We start from the raw sequence: 8,200 nt of genomic DNA, 5'->3' as shown, positions 1-8,200 counted from the left end.
ACAAACAAACAAAAACAAACCAAAACACACAAAAAAACCAAAAAACAAACCCATGAAAGTGCTGAGTCACTTTTACACCTCTACAAAGTCCAAAAAGCACAAGGCCCAGGCTACAACAGTACCAGCCAAGGGCTTTTCTTAGCCCTCTTTCCTCTCCTAGCTCCAACTCTGGAGGAGCTGTAGCAGCTTTTATTGAGATAAAAGGAGTCTATCATGCCCTCCTCCTGCACATACATGTATGAAAACTCTGCATGAAACAAAGAGCAGAAGGGAAGTTTCACTTTAAAATCAAGTTCACCTTGGAGGGGCATCTGAGTGGTGCAGTGCGTGAAATGTCAGACTCTTGGTTTTGGCTCAGGTCATGATTTCAGGCTCCTGGTCTCAGGGTCATGAGACGGAGCCCCCATGACAGGCTCTGTGCTCCACACGGATTACACTTAGGACCATCTCTCCCTCTGCCCCTCCCCCGTGCGCGTTCTCTCTAAAATGAACAAATCTTTTAAAAAACTCAAATTCACATTGATTCTTAATTATATGGAACCAGCCATTTTCATTTCTAAACTGTGACTATATTTTACAAATACAATTACAAAATCTCTTTTTCTCCAAATATTATGGGGCTTCTTTTCCCCAAATTGTAATGGACAGGATTCCAGATGACTCTATTGCCATCCCTCTCACATGTGACCCTCATTTGGTTCATATTCATGTGATGCAGACTTTGCCTGAATTTTCAGCCAAACGAAAAACCAGCCATCTATGAAATTTCAACTGAAAGTGACACATAAAAATAAAGTTGCTCCCTCCTCCTTCTCTTGATTTCTGTTTAACACCCTGGTTACACTTCACACCACAAAGGGGAAATATATTTATGATGTAATGTTAAGTGAAAACATCTGCATAGTGAGATTTTTTAAAGTTCATTTACTCTTTTTTAGTACCCTTACAATGTGGGGCTCAAACTTATGACCCCAAGATCAAGAGTCACAGGCTCTTCTGAGAGAGCCAGGCACCCTCTCATCTGTGTAATAAGATAAAAACTATAAAATATGTATATAAAAGTAAAGCATAGAATAAACATGTTATACTACTTATTTCTGGGTGGCAAGATTTAGGTTGTTTACTTAACATTTTTCTCTATTTTTACCCTTATTATAGTATTATTTTTACAATAAAACACATGGCTATTTTATTTTTAGAAAAGACTTGAGGGGTGCCTGGGTGGCTCAGTTGTTAGGAGTCTTCCTTCAGCTCAGGTCATGATTCCAGGGTCCTGGCATCAAGCCCCACATGTGGCTCCCTCCTTGGAGGTGGGGCTGGTTCTCCCTCTCCCACTCCCAGTCCCCCTGCTTGTGTTCTCTCTCTTGCTGTCTCTGTCAAATAAATAAATAAAATCTTAAAAAAAGAGACTTGAAATAAATAAGCAAAAATTATGAAATTATTATTAGGATGGTTGGGTTATAGTGAATTTTTTTCTATACTTCCTTAGTACCTAGCAAAATAATTACATAGGTTTTATAAGATAAAAATAATTTTTAAAATTTTGCATATCTTTCTGTGCTAGATTATACATGTGTTACTGATTTTTCTACCAAAGTTTTTATTTTACTAATTAACATAATTCTTTAAGAGACTAATGAATGAGGGGCTTTTGTTTTCTCAATTTTGAAGTTGAATACTTACTTCTACAATTCACTCTCCTACATTTGTTGTGCTATACAATTGATTTCCAAGATGGTTTCGAAGGTATTCAGTGAAAACTGAAAGAATGATATTTGGGGGAAAAAATCCATGGCAATTATGGTTCATTTATTAACTCTAAATTTTCTAGTAAGTCACAAAACTTGATATATAATTAATTTCCCATATTTGTTATAGTTGTAAGTTTTCACTTTCCAGAATTCTTTTGATGAATATGAGTTGTAAATAATTGCTGAAGATTTTCCTTCCCGTATTCATTAAACATATACAATGCATTTCAGCATGCATTCTCTGACATTATATGGCCTCTTGTATTCCTTATAGCCGTACTGTTTGCTGTGTTCTCTGATGTACTCTTAAGGCTCGAGCTACATCTGAAAGCTTGTCCACATTCACTTATAAAGTTTTTCTCTAGTGTGTACTCTGTAATGTATAGTAAGGTCAGAATTACTCCTGATGGTGTTCCCACATTCCTTCCATGCACAGGGCTTCTCCCTGATATGAACTCTCCAAAGAAGGGTAAGTTGTGATACACTGGTAAAACTTTCTGGATCTTCCTTCTCTTTCGTATGTGTTCCCAGATGCACAGCAAGGTTAAGAACCTTTACTGAAGATTTTATTTATTTATTTGACAGACAAAGATAACAAGTAGACAGAGAGGCAGGCAGAGAGAGAGGAAGGGAAGCAGGCTCCCTGCTGAGCAGAGCCCAGTGCAGGGCTCAATCCCAGGACCCTGAGATCATGACCTGAGCCAAGAGCAGAAGTTTAACCCACTGAGCCACTCAGGTGCCCCTCCTGTATGTATTCTTTGATGGGCACTGAGGCCTGCATTACTGGGTGAAGACTTTTTCACATTGATTACATTTGAAAGGTTTCTCACCAGTAGGAGAGAATTTATGCAGACTGAGCTGTGACATGTTAGCAAAAAATTTCCTACATTCATTTATGTTGTTTCTTCATTATGGATCTTTTGATGTACAATTACTCCTCAAAGATTTCCCACAGTAGGTACTTTGAGATGGCTTGGAAGCAATGTGAATTTTCTTACGCTCTGTGAGATTTACCATTTGAGTGAATACTTTCTCACATTTAGCACATTGGTATGGTTTCTCCACAGTACGGATTCTGTGGTGAACAATTAGGTGTGATTTTAGCCTGAATGGTTCCTTGCATTCATTACTCCCATAAGGTTTCTCATTTGTATGAATTCACTGATGAACAGGAAGAGATGAGGAGCACGAGAAGGCCTTTCCACATTCACTGTATGTGTACAGTTTGTCTCTCATGAATTCTTTGACGTACAGTAAGGCTTGATTTATTTCTAAAGTTTCTCCCCCATTTGTTACATGTATACATGTAAAGCCATGTATATGGCTTCTTCCTTGCATGAATTCTCTGATGTGCTCTGAGGTTTTGTGTACAAATAATTGATTTTCCACCTTCACTACATTCATAGGGTTTCTCTCCAGTATGGATTCTCTGATGGATGGCAAAATCTGGGAAACTCCTGAATGCCTTCCCACATTCATTGCATTTACGTGGCCTTTCTTCAGAATGGATTCTCATGTACAGTAAGGTATAAATTATTGCTAAAAGCTTCCCCATAATTGCCACATCTGTAGGGCTTCTTTCCAGTGTGACTTCTGGTGAGGAATCCAGTGTGATGTCTGGTGAGTTTTGATGTCTGACTGGAGGCTTTACCCTATTCATGACATACATAGTTTCTTCCAGTATGAATTCTCAGTAGTTGAGTAAAGTGTGCACATTTCCTTAAGGCTTTTCCACAGTCAGTGTGCTCATAAGGTTTGGTTTGTCTTCAGCATGAATTTGCTGATAAGCAATTAAAGTTGAAGAAACGGGGGCATCTGGGTGGCTCGGGGGCATCTGGGTGGCTCAGTTAGTTAAGTGTCTGCCTTTGGCTCAGGCCAGGGTCTCAGATGTCCTGGGATCGAGCCCTACATCGGGCTCTCTGCTCAGCGGGGAGCTTGCTCCCCACCCCTCCCTGCTTCTCTGCCTACTTGTCTGATAATTGGCAGGCTTGAGACCCAAGGAAAGCTGATGTTTCTACCCGAGTGTGAAGGCCAGCAAAGACCAATGTTCCAGCTCAACAGGGAGGAGGAGTTCCCTCTTACTCAGCCTTTTTGTTCAGTTCTGATCTTCAGTGGATTGAATGGGGCCTACCCACCTGAGATAGGGCAATCTCTACTCAGTCTGTAGATTCAAGTATTCATCTCATCCAGAAACATCCTCATAGACACACCCAGAATAACGTTTGACCCAGTCTGGATGCCCATGACCCACTAAGTTGACATATTCACATTTTCTCTCTAGGGAAAATGTTCTTATATAAAATAGTTAGTGTTGGTCTGTGGTTCTTCAATTAAAACTGTCTTTCTGAAGTAACTTTTCAATGGATGATTAAGTCAGAATTCTTTGTGATCTTCATTCATGTGCATTCATACGTGGACTCTTTCCTGAAGGCTCTGTAGTAAAATAAAGATAAACTTCAATCTGAAACCTCTTTTCCCAGTTTGAGGTATCTTGTAAAAAAGTCAACTTTCCATCAGATGATACCCCCTACCTTTTCAACAAGTCTTCATGTTCCTAGGATTTTTCCACAGTGGACTGTTGACAGCACTGTAAGTCTTCCCATTCTTGCCCCCTAGGTTTTTTTCTGCTTTAGAAAATTCCTCAGATCAGGGGTGACTGGGAGACTCAGTCAGAGAAGGGGCTGCCTTCAGCTCAGGTCATGATCCCGGGTTCCTGGGATCGAGCCCTACATCAGGCTCCCTACTGTGCAGAGGGCCTGCTTCTCCCTCTCTCTCTGCCTGCTGCTCCCCCTGCTTGTCCTGTCAAATAAATATATAAGATAAAGAAAGAAAGAAGGAAGGAGGGAGGAAAGAAAGGAGAAGAAAAGAGAACAGAAAAAAGAAAAAAAATTCCTCAGATCAGATCTATGTTGGGCAGGTGATAGCAGATGAACCTACTGATGTGTGGGAGAAGACAGAAAATTGGTTTGTTTGTATGTGATTTCATACAACTCCAGAAAATGTCTCCTATTCATCAAAAAGGACAGCAGTCCTATGAGACCTGCACAGGTGAGCTTTTGTATTGTTTACTTTTGACTTGTGGTTAAGGTTGGTGAAAAGCTGCAAGCTATTTGCGTATCTGTGTCTATAAATGAGACACATTTATCTTACTGTGTGTTTTTCAAATATTTCCCTACAATTGGAGGGGATTAATTAAGTTATAAAGACTTTAGGTAAAGGAATTCTGATTAATTTCTAGAGAATGGTAGGAGTTTTTTTATAAATCTAATATAAGGAAACTCTAGGAGTCCCAGTGGAGAAACTAAACCTCTAATTCTCTGAATATGGCCTTTTTAGGATTACAAAAATAAAACTTCTCATAGATGGGGCGCCTGGGTGGCTCAGTGGATTAAGCCACTGCCTTCCGCTCAGGTCATGATCTCAGTGTCCTGGGATCGAGCCCCGCATCGGGCTCTTTGCTCAGCGGGGAGCCTGCTTCTCTCTCTCTCTCTGCCTGACTCTCCGCCTACTTGTGATTTCTCTCTCTGTCAAATAAATAAATAAAAACTTTAAAAAAAAAAAAAAAACAACTTCTCATAGAAACACTAGCTTAGGGGCACCTGAGTAGCTCAGTCGGTTAAGCATCTGCCTTCAGCTCAGGTCATGATCCCAGGGTCCTGGGATCAAGCCCCGAATCAGATTCCTTCTCCCTCTCCCACTCCCCCTGCTTGTGTTCTCTCTCTCGCTATCTCTCTCTCTGTCAAATAAATAAGTAAAATCTTTTTAAAAAGAAAAGAAAAGAAACATTAGTTTACAGGTTTTTTTTTTTTTTTTCATAAGAACCAATTGTCCATAACCAAGGTGGCTCTGTAAACAGATCAGACTGGCTTGATGATTTTGGTTGAAAAAGAGCCAGATGCTTCTTCCTGAGTAAGCATGCATTCTCTTGTTTTGTAATATTTGGCATGTTTCAGATCACCAATTCTAGTGTGTAGGTTTTTTTTTTTTTTTCATATACATCCAAGCAGTCCTTAGACATCAGATGGGTGTCCTATAACTTAATTCTGATACGAGGACCGGGAGATAGCCTCAGATTCCAGAGGAGGCTAAGGGCTCAGTCCTATAAGACTGTCCCCCCACTCCAGTTGCCAGTCACAAATCCAGGTTGTCACCTGTTCTTCTGACCAACCCCCCCCCATAGATTAGAGGTTCCAGTGACCCCCTCCTTGGGTTCAATTAATTTGCTAGAGCCACTCACAGAAGTCAGAATAGCATTTCACTTAGAAGAGCACCAGTTGACTACAAAAGGATTTAACTCACAAACAGCCAGTTGGAAGAGATGTACTGGGCAAGGGGTGGGGAAAGGGCATAGAGGTTCCCTATCCCCTCCAAGCACACCACCTTCCCCAAAACTTCCCACCAACCTGGGTTTCGGTTTTTATGGAGGCTTTGTTACATAGGTGCGATTGATTAAATCATTGGCCACTGATGACTGATTTGACCTCTAGCCCTTGTCCCCTTCCCAAGGTCAAGGGGGGTAGGGCCAGTTCCAACCTTCTAACCACCTGGATGGTTCTCCTGGCAAGCAGCTCCCATTGTTAGGTGCTGTCCAAAAGTCATTAACACAACAAAAGGCTTATCACTCTCATCACTTAGGAAATTCCAAGGGTTTTAGGAACTCTGCCAGAAATGAGGACAAAGACCAAATATATATATTTCTTATTATAAATCACACTATCACAGTTGGGTTTGCTTTCTCCCTCAGGGCTTAGTTAATCTAAACTTATGATTTTACTTATCTGCTAAGTTATATTACTTCCACATGTTTAAGATTATGAAAAACTTAGCATTGGTGTTCAGTTCCCTTGAATTATACTTGTGACAGGCTTTTTGATATCAACAGTAAATGTGTTGCTCTGTAGTTAGCTTATATATAATTTCCAAAGGACCTTAACCTTAGTGAATTTTAAAGCCTAGAATTTACAATGAAATGAAAAAAGGGACACGTACACACATGCACATTGTTGCTAAACCAATGACTCACCTCACTGGCCTGAAGCAGAAGCTAGACCTGCACTTGCTTTGTCTTTCTTTGGATTTTTCCTTCAGTTTCTCTGATTCGTGGGATGCAGATGTGTATTTAGCTCCAGGATGAAGGGCCTTGCCTTCTGTAGGACGCCCTGGTCACCAAGGTCAGAGGCAAGAAGAATGGATGTAGGTTTCAGTCCTAGCTCCTACTAATGGGATTCCAACTTGTTAGTGATCTTCCCCTGCTGACTGCCTGTGGACTTCAAGCATCAGATGCAGGGACTGTGACTGTATTCAGCCTCCACAATTCCCAGTGCAGGTCTCTTTTCAGGTACTAACCAGGACTCCCCAGGAGAGGATCCATGACTTTCTGGCTCACAGCAGATTTTCCATTACATCAAGGAATGGTCATTGCTGGGATCCAGGGAATACACATGGGCCTTGTCTCGATGGCCACTGTAGCAAACAGAATAGTTACAAGTATGCCCTCTCTGTGATCCTGGAACATAAAATCTTTTCTGATAACAAGGTCACAGAAACTAATGAAAGAAAAGCCTACAATGAGGGGCACCTGGGTGGCTCAGTCATTAATCGTCTGCCTTCAGCTCAGGTCATGATCCCAGGGTCCTGGGGTCAAGCCCAGGATCGGGTTCCCTGCTCAGCAGGATGCCTGCTTCTCCCTCTCCCACTCCCCCTGCTTGTGTTCCCTCTCTCACTGTCAATGTCAAAAAAAAAAAAAAAAAAAAGAAAAACCCCAAATGAGAGATGGCATGTGCTTCTAAGAAATCTCATGTTTTACAGAGATAATGAAGAAATGACTTTTTTGATGTCTCTACTAATTAGTCACAGGTTGGACTCTTCTGGGAAAGCAGCTTCACCACACAGATGGGTGTGGATAGCTAGCTCAACTTTCAACTAAAAGATTACAGATGCAGGGGCACCTGGGTGGCTCAGTGGGTTAAAGCCTCTGCCTCAGCTCAGGTCATGATCTCAGGGTCCTGGAATCGAGCCCTGCAACGGGCTCTCTGCTCAGTGGGGAGCCTGCTTCCCTCCTCTCTCTGCCTGCCTCTCTGCCTACTTGTGATCACTCTCTGTCAAAAAAATAAATAAAATCTTAAAAAAAAAGATTATGGGTGCAGCAAACTATAAACATAATTGTGCTTTTTCTACAAATGACATTATATCAGATAGTTGTGGATGTTCAAAAATATACATATATAAAAATATATATCTATATATTTGTTGATGTAAGCTGAATAATTGAAACATTTCAGCTTGGAATCCTTTGCATGACTAAAATGGAAATGATATTAAGATTGCAAAGTCTCATAATTTACCTTCTTTGTCCTAATAGTAAAAATGTATTCAAATACATGTATCAAAGTATAACATGCATACCAAAAAACACAGGCATAAATCACAGCTCTAATACTCAGTGATGT

Source organism: Mustela nivalis (genome assembly GCF_964662115.1).
Source record: "Mustela nivalis genome assembly, chromosome: 17".
NCBI lineage: Eukaryota > Metazoa > Chordata > Mammalia > Carnivora > Mustelidae > Mustela > Mustela nivalis.
Note: the sequence above shows the minus strand (reverse complement) of the source record.